Here is a 24,019-nt window from a genome sequence, read left to right as displayed (position 1 = left end):
GCGGAGGTGTTATGCGGGGCGGTTGCGCGCGGTGCTGACTCTGCGTCAAGATCGCCCCGCACGCGTCGGGCACGCGGCCGCGCGGCGCCGCCATGAGCGCGGCCACGCCGGAGGTGCGAGGCCTTCCGGCCGACGCCGCCTCGCCGCCTGTCGCACTGCCGAGAATCAAGCCCGAACTGGGACTCAACGATTCCACCCTGTTTGCGGTTTATTGTTTCATCAAAAATTTCATCGGGTAAGTCTCGAATGGTTTTCTGAGTCAATATTCATTGCAATCGATTTTTCTATATTGTCGTTTCAGTAAAGTTTTCCAAGATGGCAGAGTTAAGAACTCTGTTTTCAACTTATAAAAATAAATTTGTCCGTGTAATTGAACCAATTTAAGCTTTATAGAATAATGTGAAAATATAATTCATACAACCTCTTATTGATTGATATAATAGGAAAAACTTTAATTCAAATAATAATTATAAATGTATAAGTAAAGAGTTATTCAGTGTGTAGTAACAAACAAATTGTAAGTAACAATGCATATTAATATTTATAAAAATATATTCTTATCAATTAAGTTTCCGTTGTTTGTTTATTATTTGTGTAAAATACGAAAATATAAATCGTCTTTATTATATCGCAAGAGATCTTTACATTGCGAAAAAAATATATTAATAAAATAATTAAGCTTGGGAAAAACATTAATGTAAAAAAATAATTAAATCAAGTTTAGAACTTTAAAAGTAACTCAAGTGTTACCCACAGTTAAACAACATAGATGAATTAATTTATATATAATATACAAGGCCATCGTATGATTTATGAATGTATTTTATAAATATGTAGGTGAATTCGGCTTCGGCAGACTTATAGTCTGATTAAGAAATTTTTAGTAATGTTATCGGTCAAGGCAGTTTCGTAATCGAAAGCATTAATACGAGTAATGTAGGCAAAATATTAAAAAATAGGTATTTTTGTGTTTTGACGATGATAACACATCGTCTGCAATTTCGAGTAAACTATAAGCTATTTAAACGTGCGTTCCATATTTCTTTTACAAAACTTAATACAATTTTATTTCAATTAAATACTATAATTGTTATTACAATTAAATGCTATATTTCATAATCAAGATATATTTATTTCTACACTAGCTGCCCGGACAGACTTCTTTCTATCAAAAGTTAATTTTAATTTTTATTATTATAATTTTTTTATTATTATTAAAACCTTCGCATTCAAAAAAAAAAATAAGCCGAATTGGTCGAACTATTCTCGAGTTTATGCACTTAGCAACATTCATTTTTATTCATATAGATAATATGACGTTCTGCTTGTCAATGATTTCTTTTTGTATGTTAAGTCCAAAATCCTATTATACATATATTATTACTAACTGGCTGGCTGGCCCAACGGCAAACCTCGTTCCGCCATGTTTTTTTCTTAAATGTATCGATTTTGCTTAAGTATTCTTTTATACAAATCTTGTATTGACAATAAAGTCATCTAAAAGAATTATTTAACTTGATACTGTCGTTTGAAACTTTTGTGAGTACATACATTTCGGGGATTCATTTTTATATATAGATATCGTTCTTCTTAATAAATAAAATTAATTATAATTACTGACATGAATGAGACGTAATTTATAAAACATAATACACGAACAGATCATTTACTATATTGTTATGTATACAAACGAATTCTAAGACCTTGAGACGAACAGTTAAATAAAACCGTGTTTAATGATCTTTAACATCGTGTGTTTATGTTAATCAATTTAAACAACTAACGCCGTCCGTTAATACTCCCATACTTTGTGTGAAATTTTTAATTAATTAAAGTATTATTACATTATATAAAATATAATGTAAAAATCAAGTGTTTAAAAATATTCGTTTTTATTAAAAATGTAAAAGACTATTGTGGCTTATTTATAGATCTTATATATAAAATTCTCATGTCACAGTGTTAGTTACCATACTCCTCCGAAACGGCTGGACCGATTTTTATTAAATTTTGTGTGCATATTGGGTAGCCCTGAGAATCGGCCAATGTCTATTTTTCATGCCTCTGATATACAGGGTGGGGTGGGGGATTAAGGGGGCTAATAACATATATGGCAAAACAACGTTTGCGGGGTCAGCTAGTATGTATATACTCTTATATTTAAAATTCTTGTGTCATAATTCGTTAGTTACAATACTCCGCCGAAACGGCTGGACCGATGATTTTTCTGAATTTTGTGTGCATATCCGATACGTCTGAGAATCGACCAATATCTATTTTTCATACCCCTAAGTTATAAGAGGCGATTCTCGGTATTTTTAGTAAATCGTGTTTACATAAAATAATAAAAATCGTGAATTACATATTGATAAAATATGAATAAAATTTTCCGACTTTACCGATATAATAATAAAAAAGTATGAACTGGTTAAATAAATAAAAAAATAAAATGTGCAATTAGAAAAAAAGGAAAAAATTGATCTGAAGACATGAGAATTTGAACCGTGGTCTTCTTGGCCGATCCCAACCGGCCGATCTCCCACCTGAGCTATTAAAACTTTATTGACATATGCGAAATTTACATTCGTATTCTAACAATATTGTAGCCATTTCTTTAGTGCATAAAAACAGGGATAAAACGACATTTTTTTAAATGAATCCTAGCTATATCGATTTATCGCCCCCGAAATCCCCTCTATACTAAATTTCATGAAAATCGTTGGCGCCGTTTCCGAGTTTCAGATTATATATTATATACAATAATTGCTCGTTTAATAGTATTAGATAATAAATCCAAACATAATCACTAATAATATTGATGAATAAAATGTTACACAGTCTAAAAATATAAAAAGATATATAAAGTTCTGAAATTTTTCAATTTTCTGATACTATAAAATTTTCTTAACTTTTATAAAGTATTCAAAAATTTCAGAACAAATTCCAGCTAAAATTTGTCTAGCCGTTCTCGAGATTTGCGCTTTAGCAACACATTTAGTGATCCTCTTTTAGGGCTACGTACCTTTAAAGGAAAAAACGGAACCCTTATAGGATCATTTTGCTGTCCATCTGTCTGTCAAGACTTTTTCTCAGGAACGCGTGAATGTATCAAGCTGTAATTTATATCAAATACTCAACTCCACTGTCTCTTGGATCTATGAAAAAATCAAACTTCTAAGATAACGCAATCAAAAGATACAGCTGTTTATGCTGCAAATTTTCGACATTCTCAAGGCAATCAAAACCTACAGGAGACTTCCCGTGAACTCAGAATTTTGAAATTTAGTACGAAGCAACGTCTTATAGCACAGATAAAGCAAAAATTACAAAAAGCATAAATTTTAAGTTACATCATATAATTTTTTTTTAAATAATTTTGTTTGTACGGAACCCTCGGTTTGCGAGTCCGACACGCACTTGGCCGGTTGTTCAAAAAATAAAATTTTCTAGTATATTTCATTCGTTTTATTTATGGTTTTATATTATCCTACAAAAAATAAGATCCATTCGAGGCGATACCTACCCGTTTCTAACCTTGAGCAGTTCTGCCCACTCCTATATCACTTAACCTTTATAAGGTGATATAATATATTATAAACAGATGTTTATTTTACGCAACTATTAAATAAAGCTATATTTTGTTATGAAATTGAGAACGAGACATTTTTTTGTATTTTTTTTTTATCTACTCGATAAAAAACGCAATACATTCTACTGATAATGAGTAAGAAAAAAAAATTGTCTGTTTTAGACCACACCAATGAAGTAAAAATTCTATATATATTCCATCTAACTTATATCTCTCTCTAAACTTCTGTTCGCCTCGCCCAATCACACTTCCGTAACGCTTTCGTAACACATTCACCAGCTTACTCCCTAAATCAAGCGAGCGTAAAGAAGTATTACTTCAAAAATATCGATTCATATTATTATTGCTGACATTTTGAAAATGCACAAAATTTGTACAGTAAAAATCAAAGCAGTCGAGAAAAAATAATCACTCATAAATTAAAATATTATAATGTTTATATGTATCCTTGTATCTATGAACGTAATCACCAAATTAGATACACTGTAGATCAGTAATGATTATGAATGCGTTCCTAAAAACTCTTTCTACTAGCTGTTTGCATTGACCGACTTGGCAGTTACTCGAGCGTTTCTCGGGATAGGTACATAGTAAATGCATTCGCAATTAACGCACAGACTTTTCATCTTACATGTATGAACAACCTATATTTACAATGCCTTAACCTCCTAACGCCCGAAGACCTAAACAAAATCCTTAGACAAGATAATGGTTGACGCCCAGCGCTTAGTTCGCTTTTACAAGCTAGACGCCCAAGGGATTTTTTAAAACCTTCATTTTTAAATAGTCTTTAGACTACACAATTTTAGTTGGTATGACAGATATTTGTTTCGGAACGTTTCCGGAAGTGTCTGTATTGTCTATGGACCATCAGTGGTGCTAACAGAATTTCATTTTATCTGTCATTTTCGACGGATCGTGAAAAAAGATGGAGAGACGTCGCAGGCATGGTAAATGAATTCGAGTTTTACTTTGCTATCTTTGCTTTAATGATTGTTATTTTTTATTGAATCTGATGCTGAAAAACTATATTTTCGTTTAGTATGAATATTTAAAGCCAAATCTAAAAACTTTTTTTTACTTAACCTCTTAAATTCAGTAGACCTTTTAGAAGGTATGTGGGCTTCAAAATAATCCTGGATTTTAAAAGACTTACGGGTTCCTACATTTGATTGGATTTTAAAACGCTTGTGGGTCTTTGTGCCTATCTTGTTAGTATTATAATTATTAATTTAATTTCCTTTTCTTTTTTTGATGATATTATTTTCCTAGTTTTCGTAAATGTGGTTGTCTCTAATCCAACTTAAGATTGCAGTATTCACAAGTTTTATTATAATTTTTGGTAAAGCTTTAGATTAGGTAAAACCGAATTTCGGGACCGTGGGGGGAAGGAGGGGGGGAGGGGGGGACGCTACCCCTGGTACCACTGTCACACCTCAGAACCCCATCGTTATGGAGATATCCATGGTTAAAGTTTTGAGGTTAGAAGAAGAATTTCAAAATTTAGAGGAACGCTTGGCTCCGGCGCTGCGGGAAGTGCAGCCCTTCCGCCCTTGCGTGCGAAAGCACGCTCACTCATGCTCCGTTCCGCAGCGGAGGCTCTCCTACCACTACTCCTCCAGCCGCTCCTCTACGCATTTGTTCGCGCGCTTTCGCGCGGCGGGCGAGGGCTGCCCTCCCTCCGCGCCTCCGCGGCACAAAAAAAAAACACTCTAGGGGTACGACAGACCAAGACCACGTGGACAGTGGGGTGCTCCGATTCGGTTTTGGGTATTTTTCGAATTTCTAAATTATATTCTAGCACGCAATGTTACTAATTTTATTAGAATATTATGTCTGACGCGTTATTTTGTTTAAAAGTGTCGATTTGTCACACAATGCAAACAGTACGAGCTCAAAGGTATTATAATAGCTTTAAATTCTTCTTCTAACCTCAAAACTTTAACCATGGATATCTCCATAACCATGGGGTTTTGAGGTGTGATAGTGTTACCTTGTATAGATTCCCCTACACCCTCCACCCTCCACACCCAAAAACCCCATAATTCGGTTTTTCTAATTCGGTTTTACCTAGTCTAGATCTTAGCCAAATTTTTTTTTTACAGTAAACACCCTTCGAGATGAAGAAATCGCATCATTCTTAAAAGATTCCGATTGCGAACTTGATCCCTTTTGGGATGATGTCACGGACAGTGATTTTATTTTGGAGCAAGAAAATAACACTAATAATTCATCTTCATCAGAATCATTTTCTGACCGCGAATCAGAGCAATCAGTGACTATAACAAGAGGCTGTGGTCGAGAAACAAGAGCACGTGCACCCCGATTTTCTCGTGGAGCATGTTCGAATCAAAATGGTGAATCCCACGAAGCTGAGCGTGATGAAGAAGAATGGGAAGAAAACACAGTATTCGAAACACCCAATGTGGCGCTAACTCAGCCTTCGTACTTGCCAATCGACCGAACCTCCTTCAGTCCAATTGACTATTTTAGGCAATACATTGATGATGCTGTCATTGCAAATATAGTTGAAAAATCGAATTGGAGCCATTTCTCCCGCTATACCAAAGGGTTAAATCTAACTGTTGAAGAATGTAGCATGTATATTGCAATTACAATGCTGATGTCATGCATAAACTATCCCAGCCTCAGAATGTATTGGAGCAAAAAGTTTAGAATCCCAATCATAGCAAACAACATGGCAAGAAATAGGTTTCTCCTTCTAAGAAATGCATTGAAGGTAGTTTTCGATGAGGACGTAACTCCTGAAGAAAAGGCTTCTGATAGACTGTGGAAAGTGAGACCTCTTATAACAGCTGTATTGAAAGGTTGTAAGTTACAGGAGAAGACACAAAATCTGTCGGTGGACGAAATGATAATACCATTTCAAGGAATATGCGGAATGAAACAATACTGTCCGGGTAAACCAAATCCCGTAGGGCTGAAGGCCTTCGTACTGGCTACACCAGAGGGTTTAGTTTGTGACTTTGATATCTATCAAGGAAATACTACGTATCCAGACTTTCAAAATACAGATTTCAGCCTATCAGAAAAAGCTGTATTATCACTGACTAAAGATTTGGTACCTGGGCATATTATTTACTGCGACCGATACTTCACGTCAGAGAAACTAGTTTTAGCACTTGAAGAAAAAGGACTAAAGTGTACGGGGACACTAATGAAAAATCGTATTCCTCGGTCTGCGCGAAGTGTTATGACGGATGACAAAGTAATGAAAAAGAAACCTAGAGGATCTTGGAAGATTGTGGTGAACAAAGCAAAAAAACTGGTTTTGACCAAATGGCTCGACAGCAAGCCTGTAACATTTCTGTCTAATGTACATGCAGATCAAACCATCGATGAATGTCGGCGCTGGTCAAAGACACAAAAAAAGTACATTTCTGTGCCCAGACCCGAAGTTGTCAAAATGTATAATAGAAACATGGGAGGTGTGGATATGGCGGATAGAATGTTGTCGTACTGCCCATATCGCTACAGAACAAAAAAGTGGACACAGTGACTTATGTCTCACTGCATTGACCTGGCTGTCAGCAATTCCTGGATATTGTATCGTCAAGATAAAAAAAATAAAGGAGCAGACCCGAAATCAATCTTACAACTGCGGTATTTCAAAATGGAGATTGCTGAAGTAATTATTGATGCCAATATTGATACAGATAGTTCATTAGATGAACCAAAAAATCTTGGAGAACGGCATCATGAAAACCAAGATGAGCAGCATCTTCATTTCCGTAGAAGATGTGTACCTGCGCCTATCCCGTCGGCAGCACAACGGTACCGTGGGGCTGGGCACTTACCTGAAGTAAGCGAAGTGCAAAGAAAGTGTCGCCTTCCAGGCTGCAAAATGAAAACCAAAATTATCTGCACTTCTTGCAAAATTCATTTGTGTCTAACTCATGAAAGAAGCTGTTATAAATTGTTTCACGTTCCTAGGCAGTAGATTAGTACTAAAGTAGGTAATATAATTATTTTGTGATATTTTGATCTCCTAAAAATATGGAAGTTTATAAGTTTTATTTTGTTGGTGAGAGAAAACGCCTTTTTATGTTTTAGTTTTTGGTTTTCGTCATTTGTTACGGAAAGGCTATTTTTATGTAAATTTTTAAAATGAATATGTTATACTTATTATTCTCTTTGTCTCGCAGATGAGAAGGAAAAAGGTGTATTGATTTTAGAATTAATTTATATAATTATTTTGAGTTGAGTTTTAGTTCCTTTTGAGAAGATTTATTGTTTTTTTTTTTTTGTTGTAATTAAAATTGAAATGGCTATGTTCTGTTTTGTGTTTTATTTTGTAAGAAAAATGTTTTTATAACGTTCTATTTGAAAAATAAATATTTTTTTAATAGAATATTGATATTTTTGGTCACCTTAATCCTCCTAATGTTATTAAGAAACAACAATCAGGTAATTACTTTGATGTAAAAGAAATAAATGGCAGATTGATAAATGATAATTTAATAAAAAATATTGCGTATTAAAGCGAGGGTTTTAAAAGGCTTACGGGCTTCTATCACTATAACAGCTGATTGATCACTTCTCTAAAAACAATTGGAAATATTTTAATAATAGCATTGTTAATTCAAGTTTTAACCACTTTCATCTTCTAGGTTAATTATCTAGCTTTCCATTAAATAGAATAGAATGCCAATTTTTTCCTGCAAATTAGACTAATACCTTTATAGTATAGATGACGGCCGGATTTGAAAAAAAGATTACGATGAAAAAAATACAAAACATTTTTTCATTGCATAGTGCTATATTTTTACATCATGTTTTTATAAAAATCGACCACTCTGCAATAGATACAATGAAATTTCTTTGAAATGGAAAAAAATACAACTGGTTTTACCTAGTGACTGCGACCCAGATGCCTTTTAAAAGGTTGTTTATTTTCGGCTTTCTACCTAGCTAAAAACCGTATTTACACATGCTTGATCTACCAAAAAAAAATCCCACATTTGTATGATCAGTTTTAAGTACATTTTCGAATGTCGATATCTCTGGGCGTCTACCATGCGAACCTTTTAAAAGGACTTTGGGTGTCTAGCACTACTTGGGCAAAAAAAAGCTGGGCGTTAGGAGGTTAAGAAACTTTTCACTTACAGACATTGCTACGTGTCGTGTTGATAAATTACGTTTGTCCTTTGTTACATTTGTTTTCTGGCAATGCTTGTCAAAATATATCTTTCATTTTTATTGAAAGTTGCCCTATTAGGTGCAGGATTACAAAGATAAAGATGGTGTGGACTTAGTGTCGATGTATTTCATGCAAGATATTAATAATCACTGCATAGTATAAAACAAAGTCACCCGTTGTCAGTATGCTTAGATCTTTAAAACTATGTAACGGATTTTGATGCACTTTGCTTTAGTTTACTTTAGAGTGATTCCAGTGGGAGGTTTATATGTACTTATAATACATGCAAAATATAGTAGAGGAACACCGATAGTTTTAGAGGTTTCTTATGTGATGTCGTAAATAACCACATTTTTGCGCATACGAGTATATTATATTTATTTTACATTTTATACCAGCATGCGTCGATGTAATTATAGTCGGTTTTTTTTTTCGTTTGCGAGCAAACACAATTATTAATATACGACATGTATGTTCATATCAAGACATTTTATTCAAAATTGTTTCTGTACAAATGAAAAATATGTGTATTTCTACGCCATGTCTATAATTCCCAACTACATCCTCCGTCTCATCTTTCTATGTTGAGATACGACCCACACGACATTGTTAAGAAACTATAGAATTGCACGATACATTTGAAATGCATTTGATTAGTGGGTGAAATTAGGATGCAAACCATTGCTTTGTTCCATTAGCTATCATCACTTTCACAATAACAAAAGGGAAAGTCGTTGGCGCCCGCTCCCTTGCGGTCAGATTAGCTCGAGCTATTGCCCAGCTAATTCCTCTTGTTTATTTCATTTCACACTAATGACTGTCCACTAATATAGTAGATATTAGTTTGGTTTCACTATGAAAACAGTTGTTGTAAGCAATTTCCCTTTAGCGGTAACAGCGTTCTTAACTTTTGTCGTCGTTTAATACCCCCTTATCATACTTTCAATCTTTATTTGATACAACTTATGTAATTTTACTTAATCGAAGATACATATGACAGCACGTATTTTGATTTTTATCATTCAGAATAGTAATCTTAACTGTAAATTGTTTCATATCTCTGTCGTATTCGTTATCAGTTCAATCCTTTGTCACGTTGTCGACATAAACTAAAATCTTTTTTACAATACTGATAAAAAACTTTTGTTTCTCAACAAACGTTTAAACCTGTGTTGATATTTTTTATTTTACGAATTTAAAATAATTTATTTTGGATCATTTGACAATTCTTATCATTTCTTGATAGTTACGACAACGTTCATTGTTTCATAGTATTTTATAATTTTACGTTATAAATACCTATTTTAGTACACATTTATTTATTTTAATGATATAATCTATTCAAATGCAATTTATACCTGTATTAATGATTTTTATCAAATATATTTTTAAACAAATTACGCAAAGTGACCGTAAAATCATATAATTTTTATTTTTTGACGTGACTAATAAATCGATGAACGCCGGCTGCATGCACGAAAACGGATGACTTATGGTAGAGTTACGCCCATTGTAGCATGACGCTCATCGTCCCGTTACGCACATTGCACGCTTGCGCCGCATCTAGCTCTCTTCCACTTCCACTCGATTAGCCTATGCGTCTGAGGAGATGTTTTGTTATGACGTTGTCACGTTAAACTATCGTCCGTAAACCAACTTTACAGATAACCCATTTTTTTCTTTATACATATTAATTAGCAGGTACCAAAACTATTCGCGTATTGTTATAAACTTGGTACATAATAATTGATTTCAAGTTCTTTCAAATTGCTTCTGTGATCAATAAACTATAATATTAAAGAATAGTTCGTAGCTTGCACTCTTTTAGTCCAGCTCGGATATCAGCTGTCGGCTCTCGCAACGATGCGTTTCGATATGATGAGAGATAGTGCGTGTCATTACAGCCGCACGTAATAAACGTTGCACAACCTTCGTTAACTCGCACCGCATTCGAATACGGTTATATCACACTAATGCTATCTCACTATCATTAGATACTTTATCGTACCGAATTTAGTTAATAAGTCTGTAATTGCATTTATCCTAAACTTCCGCTGTGATAAGATTTTCTTATTTAGTTATATTTATGGGATCGGCTGTTGATACTTCTTTACAGGTATACAATATTATCTTTAATTATATCTGTGTTAATACTGTGTAGTTACGGCATCAAAGAATATAGCCACCCCCTCTCTTCCCGTGGGTGTCGTAAGAGGCGACTAAGGGATAACACAGTTCCACTACCACCTTGGAACTTAAAAAGCCGACCGATGGCGGGATAACCACCCAACTATTGGCTTTGAAATACACAGGCCGAAGACGGGCAGCAGCGTCTTCTGTGCGACAAAGCTAGCCCTGCGGTCACCAACCCGCCTGCCCAGCGTGGTGACTATGGGCAAAACACATGAGTTCACGCCATTTTTGGCTCGAACTTGTGGAGGCCTATGTCCAGTAGTGGACTGCGATAGGCTGATGTGATGATAATAATCAATATGCGCTTAAATAAAATTAATGAATGTTTGAGACTTCACCTATTATATCATTGTCATCAAGCTTAACTTGCGTATATATCTATAATATATTTATTATGTTTTAACTTCTTGAAATTTATTATAATGTGTTAATCAGTAGAATAAATTAGGTGTTTCGTTTATCTTTCTTTTCTGAGTATTTTAGGTTTGTCTGACCTACCATTGTATATTCACAATAACATATAATTATAATATGAAATATAAAAATGCAAATTGAGGCCAATGTTATTATTTGTTTCAGTGACCTTAATAATAAAAGCTTGCCCCGTTCCGTTGTATTTAATTAATTTTCGTGTTATAATTATAATTAAGCGGACGTGTACCTATGACTATTTTGATAATGCCAGCAGCTTGTCTGTGCACTTTTAAAAGTAAATTAGAATTTTTAATCCGATAAAACAAGCGCACACAATATTTCCATACAAATATTATAGTATAATTACATATACACAACGCCAATGCAATATAACTATTATTGGTCAGTTAAGAAAGCAAATTGATTATATTTTTAAAATACTAAATTTAGTTTAAATAGTCGTAGTACTTTTTATACAGATTAATTTAGCTGTTTACCAACTCTTTGACAATTAAGCTTTCATTAATTTAGATCATAAACATTATTACATTTTAAAGAATCCATTATTATTCTTATCTTATACTAGCCCGTGTAATTTATTTAGATTTTGTTATTGTTACGTTTTCACTATTAAATTTCTAGTTATAATAAATAAACAACTTTAGCGTAATCTTTTTGAAATTATGATACAGAAATCAAAATAAAAAAAAATTGTAAAGTATATCGCTAAGTAAATAGTCGTTAAAATAAGCATAACAAAAATCGGATTAACTCAAACATAGGAATAAACCATTTAGGCTGTGTGGTTACGGCAGCAAAGAATATAGCAACCCCCTCTTTTTCCGTGGGTTTCTTAAGAGGCGACTAAGAGGTAACACAGTTGTGATAACCTTGGAACTTAAGCCGACCGATGGCGGATTCATTTTGCTGGCTTTGAAATACACAGACCGAAGACGGGCAGCAGCGTCTTCGGTGCGACAAAGCCAGCCCTGCGGTCACCAACCCGCCTGCCCAGCTTGGACAAAACACATGAGTTCACGCCATTTTTGGCGCGAACTTGTGGAGGCCTATGTCCAGCAGTGGACTGCGATAAGCTGATGTGTATGTGTAGTAATAAACCACTTGTGTTTGAATAAACGATTAAATGACACTTTGCATGAAATCCAATTTTATTGCCAAATAACATTTTTAAATAGATTATGAACGTTAATACTCGCCATTGATAGAATAGGAAATTTCTCTTTATAAATTACCAAACCAACCAACATTTACTACATGTCAGACGAGTAATTTCGAAAAGATATGGGGAGTCGAATAAAAATCGCTTCACGTAATGTTGCATAATATTGTTGCATATGCACTTTGCTCTGATGCGTACTTGTAACCTGTTGTGTATGTAGCGTTCACTTTTATAAGTGTATGTACTTTTCACATCTTCCTAATCCATTAATATTAGCTTACTATCTCGTATCTCGATTTAATAACTGGAAAATGTGTATGAGTGTATTGCGTGCGTGCTTTAAATAATCAGATATTAACGTAATATTAGTTCATTATTTATTTCGTATAACGATCAAAATCGCAGAACAACACGAGTTTCAAGTGTTTGATGTAACTATGATAATAGACTTTTAATAAGTAATCACGTCAATCAGAATATCTGTCAAATTTAAATGTTGATGATTAACTGAGCAAACTCATCTCTCGTATATTGATTGACATCGCCACCAACTATGGCGGCCACCCTTTCCATACCGCCCCATTCACGCAAGGACGCTGGGAATAGGGACGCGCAAACTCAGTGTGTACACGATTCCCGAGAACGAAAGACGTGTGTTGTAAGCTTTCCAAGCAAAAAACTAAATTGCCGCCGAAGTGACTAAAAGAGTGACGATAACTTGATTCTAACAGCCGGTACCCTGGAGGACCGATTGAAAAATCATCTGTAAGTTTCAGTTTGATCGAACACTTACTTGGCCTTTGTACCGTTTAACTGGGTCATGCTTCCGCGTCCTCAACCCGAATACTTTTTACTTGTGTAAAATATTCTGTTATTCTGTACTAATTTCGCCTTTGTTTTGGCTTGTTTTTCATCATGATATATGGAAGGCTGGAAACACATATCCATTTAAACAATTACGTTTCTTGTTTTAAGTAATTTAGATTGTATTATAAAATTATTACCGATAGCAATGAGTAGATTATAAATTGAAAATTATTGTTATCAAGTGCAGTAGTATAATTGCGTTTCTGATATAGGAAGTCATTTAGTTTTAGCTGAGATAACAAATCGGTGTCCTATCTTGCACGACGGTAATCGACACTGCAGGTGACTCTTGCTTGAGTATTTTTAAAATTATGTGAATGGAGCTCAATATTTGTTGATAGTAGAAGAGTCCAGGAAATTGCATAAACTTCCTTCCCATATTGTAACATGGTCGGAAGCATAGTCTACGCCTGTCTATTATACTTCGATAATCTTGATATTCTCGGTTCGATAAGAGAAAGTTTCGATTCCATAGGATTATACTACTCGTGTACACTTAGGCCTGAATGGTCTTGTTAATTCAACAGAAGACATTGTATCACAATTACACAACGGTGCATTTGTTATTGCATGTATAATGAATTAATAGATACAAAATACGTAATGCTACTCGCTTTTTGATTATGGAAAGTGGCTACTGCCTTTCAACTATTGCCGTTATACTTCGTGTACATATAATATATTGCAGACCGGGTGAAGTAATTTTGTGTTTTTGTTTTATTATGGCGTATAGTAAGCGTACAACAGGAAATAAAAGTTATTTATTACGTAGGGCTACTCGTAGTACAGTTTCGAATGGGTGTGAACCAGTAATTCATTGCAGTTCGCATGACACAAAGAACTTTGTCCCGTATAATGTTGCTATTAAATATGATTGAATAGGTTCAAGAACGTTTCGTAACCATCAGCGTTTGACTTTTATTATTTCGATTGTGTCATTTTAGAAAAAGTTTTCACTTGGTCCGTATTTATTATTGTCGACGTTGCCATCGTTGCCTGCTCACTCGTCCACGCTTCCCGTAGCGTCAGGTGGTGCTATTTCTACCTCTCCGTGAACTGGCCCGACTCACGATTCACGTTCAAAGTCGGTTATTTTAAATACCGGTGCAACTGTCATCGGTACTCTGTTTTATTTATTAGTTGACATAGTTTTCATTTAAAAAATTTTTTTTTTTTTTTTTCTGAAAACCTAATTCAAAGTTATCTGTTCTTTTTACTTTTATAAACGTCCTTGATCTGATTTTACTACGGTACGAATTTGTTAAACTTCTCTTATTTGCGACTTTCATGGAACTTTTTTTTCATAACTCCGTAAGCTGTCTTGTCTTATTTGCATTCCCACATTGTTTTTATAATTAAAAGTTTTAAATATTCAAAGAAAAGTGAAACGTAGACATTGGTCTTATGTTGTGATTACATATCGGTCACGTATCAACACTTTTCCCGGTGCCAAGTTGACGAATATAGAGTAATTGTAGGCACCCGTTTCTCTACATATTTATTAGACATATCATGCGTAGTCAACGATGCTCTCGCCTAAATATAAACGCAAAATTCGTTCTCGTACACTACCTTGCGCACTCATCGGACACTTATAAAAAGCGGCGAGGTCAGAGTAGACTACGGACACACAGTGCGGCTACCTCACGCGACTCGCATGCACGCCCGCGTCGATATCGATGCTTCATTACCCATCATGTGTAATTGTAGTGACGTCAGGTTACAATGCAACCGCCGCGCTACTGCTTCTTGGCAAGGTGATTGATTGAGGGATCTTCAACACTAGTGTGTGTAACGCCGCGTTGATAAGTCGTGTCCGCATGGTGCAAACTCTGATGGCAGAGCTGCGGGTGCTGATAGGGAAGTGGGCTCCGCCGGGAGTACCGCCCCCCGCACCCCCGCGCCCGCCTTCGCCGCACCAACACCACTACACACGGAAAGATTTGAAGGCTAATCTTCATAGGCATATGAGTATTGTACTTGACAGGTTAGTGATATTGTAACAAGTTTGCAATCGAAATCCGCGTGCTCGTATTTACGTTATTTGACTCTAAAAGTTTCCCGTATCGAAGGATGTACTATAAACTATGAACAAACGATTCACTGAACACAGCAAACACCGATGATACTTCGTTATCAAAACTTATGGAAATGAAATTGTAATTTACGTATTTAACTGCCGTGAAACATTTAACTATGAAAAGTTCCTGTTGCGAGGCGAAGTGGTACAGTATTTCGTAAGATCAGCCTCAGCGGCTCGAAGAAGGGCCGTTATAACAGTCGTGTCTCAAGGTAACCGCAGAAGCACCTGTCACCGCTCCCTCGCTGCCCGCCTTAATTTAATGAACTTTAATTTAAGTATAACAATTGATTCAAATCGACAATTGATAGATGGTAAAATTTCAATCGCTACCACAATGTTCAGTAAAATATGGTTTTTATATTTATGTATGAAAAAGTAGATAGAAATAAAACAAACAAATTTTATATTTTTTAACACTTAAGCTATTATAACAATATAACAAAATTATATCTCGAATACTTAAATTGAGACTTGACTTGTTTTATTAAGTCGATACCGCGATAATCCTTATGTAATTTTTATCTATAATTACTGTAATTCGTCCTTGTAATTTAAGCCATCGTAGAGCGGAAATAATACTCGCCAAGCTGCAGTAGAACAGCTTAAAAAAATAAAAGGGCCTCACAATCAACGGCTATCAGTAGGATTTACTCTTGTGTTAGGGGTGTGGAAACGCCAAGACCACGGCAATCATCTGTATTTCTGTAAGCCTTACACGTAGCGGTAGAACGTTTTCGACCTATCCTACTCTTAACTGTTTATTATATATATATGTATGTATGTATATATGAGTACCTTAAAATGGGACCATAAAAATATTTTTAGCTTATACGATTGACCAAATTTTAAAAACAATAAACTTTACGTGATGTAGGTAATTGCACTGTAATATATTTTTTGGAATTTTTATATTTTTGTGTGAAGACGCTAATCTCAAAAGTATTAAACTGACTTTGATAAAACTTGATATATTTATGGCCTATATATTTGGTCATACCTTAGGAGTAATAACGAGGAAAGAAAAAAACGTAGTAACGAGGAAAGATCGGATTAGAAATGAAATAAGGGGAAGTTTGAAAGTAGCACCCGTGACAGAGAAAATGAGGAGCAATAGGTTAGCGTGGTATGGGCATGTAATGAGGAGGGATGACCGCTATGTCGGTAAAAGAATGTTAGGGATGAATGTCGAAGGACGAAGAGCGATCGGCAGACCGAAAAAGCGATGGATGGATTGTGTGAGTGAGGATATGAGAAAGAAAGGAGTAAGCACTGAAGTGACGAATAATAGAGAGGAATGGAAGAGGAAAACATGTTGTGCCGACCCTACATAAGTGGGATAAGGGCAGGAAGATGATGACCTTAGGTTAAAAAACATTACCACTGACTCATAGAAACGGAATGGTAACCGTTAAAGTTCACGCTAGTATAACCTTACAGGTCGGCTTACTAGCCAATATTATTAATTTAAAATGGAAAGTCGCTGGCTAGTGGTAGGATATTAACGGATTTTTTAAAAGTGTTCCAATTGATGTTAACACGCGTTTAGTTTCACCTGTTGCCAACACATTTCATAACGAAAGATTGAGAGGCGTGTCGAACAAATTATTGCCAATCTTTTGTTTATTAACATGCGATTACATTGGCACCAACCTTGATTTATTTGTTGGACCCCACATATCTTATTTAGAATCTAAAATTAGTAGTTAAACTTATTCTGCTTTACCATTATTATTAGTTGTTAACACTTATGGAGTTGACCTATGTCTCAATAATAATCTATTGGTATATCATTACGTTTTTTGTCATGTTACGACGAGCGAGTTAATGCAATTAGATGTACTAAAAATAAAGTTAGTTTCTTAGGACATAAGTAATGATGACATAACGCATTTGTATTTAAGACAGAAGCAACTAGTTACTACGATCGTGTTGTCCCTAACTACTCATATCTCATCGATTATTTTGAAGTTATCACGTATAAATCATCTGAAATAGAAAATGTAATTTCATTTTATAAAGGTGACATATTCCTCAACATACATTAAAATTATCTGTTTACTTTATATCGAATTCAATACGGCTTAAACTGACCTCTGTAATCTGTCAAGAGCACCCGTATAACGATTATATTAACAGTATTAAAAACTTTGTATTAAACATTAAATATGAAAACAAGCTACTTTAAAATCATTACTTTTAAATATAGCGATAGCTTCGGCATCCCGTAAAGTTTCAACGGCCCTTAAAAATCTGATTTTTTGGGACTGACGGAATATACCTTGACATTATATTGTTTTTGATTCTTTGCTACTATTTTGAAATTTAAATAGGGCAACAGTTAATAAATACATACGCGTTTGTATTCCGAAATTTCCACATTTATCTGCGATCATTATTTTTACATTAGCTACATAAAATTATTCGTTGCAATGGTGAGTGTTTGTCGTTCCGAGATGAGTGTGTAGTGAAGTCATAATTTATAACAGATACCTGGATGGATTCCAAAGGAATGTGGTAGAGATGTGAAGATCGGGTTATATCTTTGACTTGCTTATGTTAGGAAGTCACTCTATGCTTGTCATATTATTAACCGCAAACATCGATATCATCGCATACGTTCGGATTACGCCGAGCGGCGGGGGTGCTTTGTAGTGGTGACCGCAGTCGCTTGCACCGAGACGCCCGCGCATGGCTGCCCGCCGAGGTCGCCCCGAAGCCGTGTTTATGCCTCACCATTTAGGTCATTACACTTATTCGCGTGTACACCTTATCGCTCTCCTATTATCGCATTAAGCCTGTTTCGGTCGGCTATCGATCGGTTTTGCCGTCGGCCAAGAACTTAGTCTTGAATTTTATGAGTTACGAGTGTGAGCGGCGAGCGCGCGTGTCGCTCATCGGATGACATCAGTTAAGCCACCACGTCCGCTAGAAAACAATACACGTTCAGTGCGGGCGCCGTGCGCGAGACGAACACACGAGGACTTTCATGGAGGAAAAACGGTGTGCCACTTGCGAGGCCCTAGGGCGGCGCAGTCTCTCGAGCAAGCTTGTTCAGGTGGCGACAGCGCAGGCGCACATCAGGACTTGCTCACATGCCTCGCCCCCTTCGGAACATCTACATGACTCGGACCTAGCATCACGCGCCCTCGCCGCGAAACGACGGAAGTCAATAGCGGGCTTTAAGTTGAACCTCGCGCCTGAAACCACCCAGAAAACTTCCGTCACCCCGACACGACCGACCTGTACTCGTCGAAATACTTGGTGTTCGTAAGTGTAACATGTGATTTTTGCTGCAATCTTCTAAACATCCTACTAGTGACACCTTATCATATTATCAGTGCGTCCTGTCAGATCACAGAATTGATCGCTCCACCTCTATATATGTTAATTTGTTTTCCTTATATCACTTATCATCGATATCACTTCATATCATATCAGTATCTACTACTTGTCTTGTATTAAGTGCGTGATTCTTACTGTTGTACTTGTTGTACGTTGCTTCTACCAAAAACTTTTATTTCGTGAATTGCTTCTTACCTCTAGCGATCTTCTAAACTTACAAAAGACCTTAACGTTGTTACATAATATGGTTTAACCTTGAACGTAATGTTGTAATTAAATAAAAAAATTACATTTGCTCATGTCAACGTTTCTACAGTTTGTTTACTTTTTTTCGTACAAAACAAAGTACCTAATTAAAAAAATAATTGTTATAATTTGCCTCACTTTCGTGTTTTATAATTGTTATAATATTTTTTTCTTCTATTAACATTGCGTTTATATGTTGCATAAAACATATGTCTTAATAACGATTACCCTCATATTATGATTGAATCATAAGCCTGTATTTCCACATGCCGTGCACATTTTTATACATCTCATAGAGCTTAATGATATTCTTGAATTATATGTACAACGGATACATTTTAAATTCTTCTGTCGTGAAGTACAATCTGTTGCAGTAACGTTCAACAACCCGAAACTAGCGGAAACTTCAATTTATTCAAGTTATCCCTGTTATAACAATAAGGATGTCGTCGACATGATTCACTTGAGACTTTTCATTTGATAATGACATTTTACAGATAATGTGCATGCATCGATGTGACCGACTCACTATCTTTAAAATATAAGAATTGATATTACACAAATAATTTCAAATACTACGATTGTTTCCGCTTGTGTTATATCTTGCTACCGCTATCGTATTGAGTAGTTGTAGTCAAGTACAATCTCAATAATTTATTTATGTTTTTAATTATAGCATAGCGTTTACATAGCAATCAATTGTTCCTTAATGAACACCAAAGATCGCTGGTGTCCCTTCAGGGTGTTTTCTGGAGGAGCAATCTTTAATGTGTCGTGTCGTTCGTGTAAAATCGCAACAAACAAATAATTGCCAATAATCCTTCAAAAACACTATTGCAATTTTAAACTTTTTCACTCGTAACAGACTATCTTCACCTACGCATGCCATTAGCTTAGATGACAATTATGTCAATTGAAATGTACTAACAACTTGATAATTAGCATTATCTGCCACTTATGCACCTGACAACTGCAGACAACAATAATACTTATTTCGTAATTATTTATATCTATCAAGGAAACTAAGAAACACGTTTTTGTAACTGTAATGAATAATTCATCTTTACCATTATTTAATCGTTAGAACAAATATAATTATTAGGAATTATTTAACATTTAACTCCTACATAATTGTACGTATTGGTGATTTCTTAGTCATTATAATATCTATCGTTTTTCTTGAGTTTATGGTAATTATATGTATTTTTTTATCGCAATGTTTTATAACTTATTCAATAAACAGGCTATATAGCGAAAAAAGAAATATTTTATTTTTTTAATCATACCGTAAGAATTTAGATTAAAGGACGTAATAACTCTTTCGCTTATTATATTATATTTTCGATGTATGTTACGTAATATATTATGATAGTGTCTACTAATTGTTTAAAAAAGACGTTTAATGCAAAATCGGTTTACAAATCGTAATCCTGTAGCCTGAAATGAGTTCGTTTCTAACAAATCTAAACTTTTATATTGTAGCATTTATCACCAGGAATTCCCTGCTCAAAATATGGATCAGCCCGACTGGGGAAGTACCTCGACCTTACAGAAGATCACACCAAAATAATACTGTTTTCAAACAGTATTGTGTTCCTGTTGGTGAGTAAGGTAACCAGAGCTCCCGGGGGGATTGGGGATTGGGTCGGCAACGCGCTTGCGATGCTTCTGGTGTTGCAGGCGTCTATAAGCTACGGTAATCGCTTACCATCAGGTGAGCCGTACGCTTGTTTGCCGAACTAGTGATATAAAAAAAAAATACCGCAGTTACTAACGACTTTGCTAAGAAATCAAAAAAATCCTTTTTATCCTACGTCCGCATAAAATAAGACTAGGTATTTTTAATTCATATCGTGTTGCATGGAAATGTGTCCATTAATATAAATATTTCTATAACATTTTATATACCTACATGTTATACGTTATTTAACACGTAATTAACCTTTGTTGTCATTAATATCTTTGTATTAATTACTAGCCGTCCTTCGTGGTTTTGTCTGACTAATGAGCGCATGTGAGTCCTGTCATTTTGTTACGTTTTGTATCCTTTATATTTTCTGTAAAGTGCCTTTTTGTGTTTAATGACATTTTCTTATAGAACTGCTTGAAAGTCACAGCTAGACTACTATTATTTTTTTTTTAATTAATCTCGCTGCATATAACTCATATAAACACTTTTTAGCTTATTATTATTAATATTTATCAGTAGAAATTAATGTCATTATGTATTTTGCAGTATTGCGGTTAAATGTTTTCCTAATATCGTATTTTTACGCCTATAGTTCTAGTATCTAATATTTTCTAAGCATTTTAAGGTTGCGATATATAGTATAATATTAGCGTTTTTAAAGGTGTTAGTTAGATAGAACGTTTGAGAAATGTTAATGCCGCATGCAAACCGCGCTCATATTGCTTAACATAGAACTCCCTAACTCTACTAGAGTACACGTAGCGATTGCGAATCTAATGTTCGGCTGGTCGGAGATAAGCGTCAGCGTTAAACGGTAATGTGCCTACAGCCAAACACAAGTTGTGTATTTCAATTACAAATCACCATTTCAGTAATTAATATAATTCATACAATATCAATATATATATATATATATATATATATATATATATATAAACAAAAGTGGTCGTCTATTCATTTGTCTTTTTATGAAGAATAAATTTTATACACTAGTGTTGATTGTCTTGATTTTGTTAAAACTTAAGTAATTTTGAAGTAAAACTACTTTACGCAAGCTGGTGAATGCGTGACGAGAGCGTTACGAAAAGTGTGATCGGGCGAGGTGAACGGAAGTTGAGAGGTGATTTAAGTTTTCGAAGATAGAAAGAGAGATAGTTACGTTTCATATACATTCCAAATTAGCAACATACATATGTTTACTAATAGGTGTGTATCAGATTTTTTCATAACATTAATATTAAATTATTAAAAATAACACTGTTATCATATCAACAATTTTTATCAATCTTATAATAAATATTACATGTTAGGGAGTGCTCATTGCCAATATTGACGCAAACGACACTCGTTGACGTGAATGAATCATTTCATCATCGAAATTATCGCAAACGTCTACCTCAAGAATATTTGTCCATTTAATCTTCATAGTGATTATCTAACGCTTAAAAAAATATTGTCATTCCGATTTATAAATCTATTCCGTAGCTATAACTTCGTAACACCATATTTTTTTAAAATGAATATTTGGTTTTTTCTTTTCATTTAACTTTTACTAATCTTGTGCTAATAATGAGGAAGTCGAATACAAAAAATATAAATATAATTTGCTGCAGTTGTTATAATATAAAATTTCGGAGGTATGTGTATGCATACATTTCGTCGATTCATTTTTATTCAGATAGATATTACATCTCAGTTATTTGTTATTGTTACTTCTGCCAAATCAACACTTAAAACGTAATAATATCAAGGTTATAACAATGAAGTCCTCAATTGATTTTTTTTCATCCATTCATATGCTATTGCGAAATTTTCTTTTGATATATACTAAATTACTGCCAGGAGTAATGACGGTATCAGTAAAAAAATCACTATTATTATACAATGAAAAAATATGACTTGCGTTTTCAGTTAACGCATAAAGCTTTAATATAATAGCATTATTGAAAGTATTAGTAAGAAAACCTCATTAAGTTTATTTTACTCAATGTATGTTTTAAAAACACGCTATTTATGATATTAATTCGTTTCATTTTTCTAATAATGTCATCTATCGAAATCATTTTGGACAATAAATTAATACGGATAATATTTTAAACAGATTAACGTTTTTCATTTACTTTTTTATAGTGGACAATATCAGTAGGTATTATTACTATCTATCAAAGCGTAACCTACTTTACCAAACAAAATATTGATCTCGTTGCTTTTATACAATTTACAAGCTAACAGAGGAAGGTTATCGAAATATTTATTTTAGTGTCTCTATACAGTTAAGTTTCTAACTTAGAGTTTTCTATCTCACGTTAGGTATTAATCATTAATCAAGGTCGAGTGTTTACGATTCCTGCCGGCCTAGCATGCATACAACGAGATATCTCTTGACGAGAGAGAGAGATAATGTCTACATCGAGTATTTTCTCGATTACCCTAACATGCGCACTACGAGAGACAAAATTCTCTTCCGAAGACTTCGCCTTGTCGAGTAGAGAAACATTATCAACCATAATCACAACTGAATATCATTCTTATTTCTTATGTCGTAAAGTTGAATTTACAAGGTTATTGACCAATCGTGCCAAACCGGGATGAGCCAACGTTTGTATAATTTCAAACGAGTGACACGTTTTATTTAACAATGTTCTCGGCCTTTTGGCTAAGATAAAAAGTGTATATCTAATTTAAAAAATCTAATATGGAAAATAAAACGGCGTAAGTAAATGAATTTAATTATATATGTAAAACAATATGCTCGTGTTGTGCTTTATATCTTGTCGCACATTAGATAATTGTAATTCTATCACGCATTGTTTTTTTTTTTTTTTTTTTTTTTTTTTTTTTAAAATTTTTTGAATTTTTGAATTTTTTTTTTTGATTATTGATTTTACTTTTATTCTATTTAATTTTATTTTTACTTATTGATTTTTTTAATATAATTTTGTTTTGTTTTTTATTCTGAATGTTGTCTTGTCTTGTTGTACTAACCCAATATGGACTTATACTTTGGTCTGAAATAAAGTAATATTATTATTATTATTTAGAATAAGAAGCAACAGGGCGCAAATACGTTTTTTGTGTCATTATATGGCACACTTCACTCGACTTTTCGCATTTCCCGCTCTTCGTATACCGAAATTATATAATTATAATAGGGAAACGCCATGGTATACAAAAAATAGGCACCCGGTTTTATTTATTTTTTATTTATCGTCTTTCTCGTCGATAATATTGAAAACGAGAAGTTTCTCTTCCTA

General features: G+C 34.4%; 1 protein-coding gene and 1 long non-coding RNA gene across 2 annotated transcripts in view; both read left to right on the top strand.

Moving 5' to 3' along the window:
* Positions 1-24,019, top strand: part of LOC123655435 (protein bunched, class 2/F/G isoform-like) — a 176,244-nt gene that overhangs the window by 130,504 nt on the left and 21,721 nt on the right. The window lies entirely within an intron of this gene.
* LOC123655449 lies at positions 4,482-7,886 on the top strand. Its single transcript, XR_006743405.1, has 2 exons — positions 4,482-4,539; positions 7,756-7,886. It is a non-coding gene; the product is annotated as an uncharacterized LOC123655449 (long non-coding RNA).

This window comes from Melitaea cinxia, chromosome 1 (genome assembly GCF_905220565.1).
Source record: "Melitaea cinxia chromosome 1, ilMelCinx1.1, whole genome shotgun sequence".
NCBI lineage: Eukaryota > Metazoa > Arthropoda > Insecta > Lepidoptera > Nymphalidae > Melitaea > Melitaea cinxia.
This window is presented reverse-complemented; position numbering and strand designations above follow the sequence as displayed.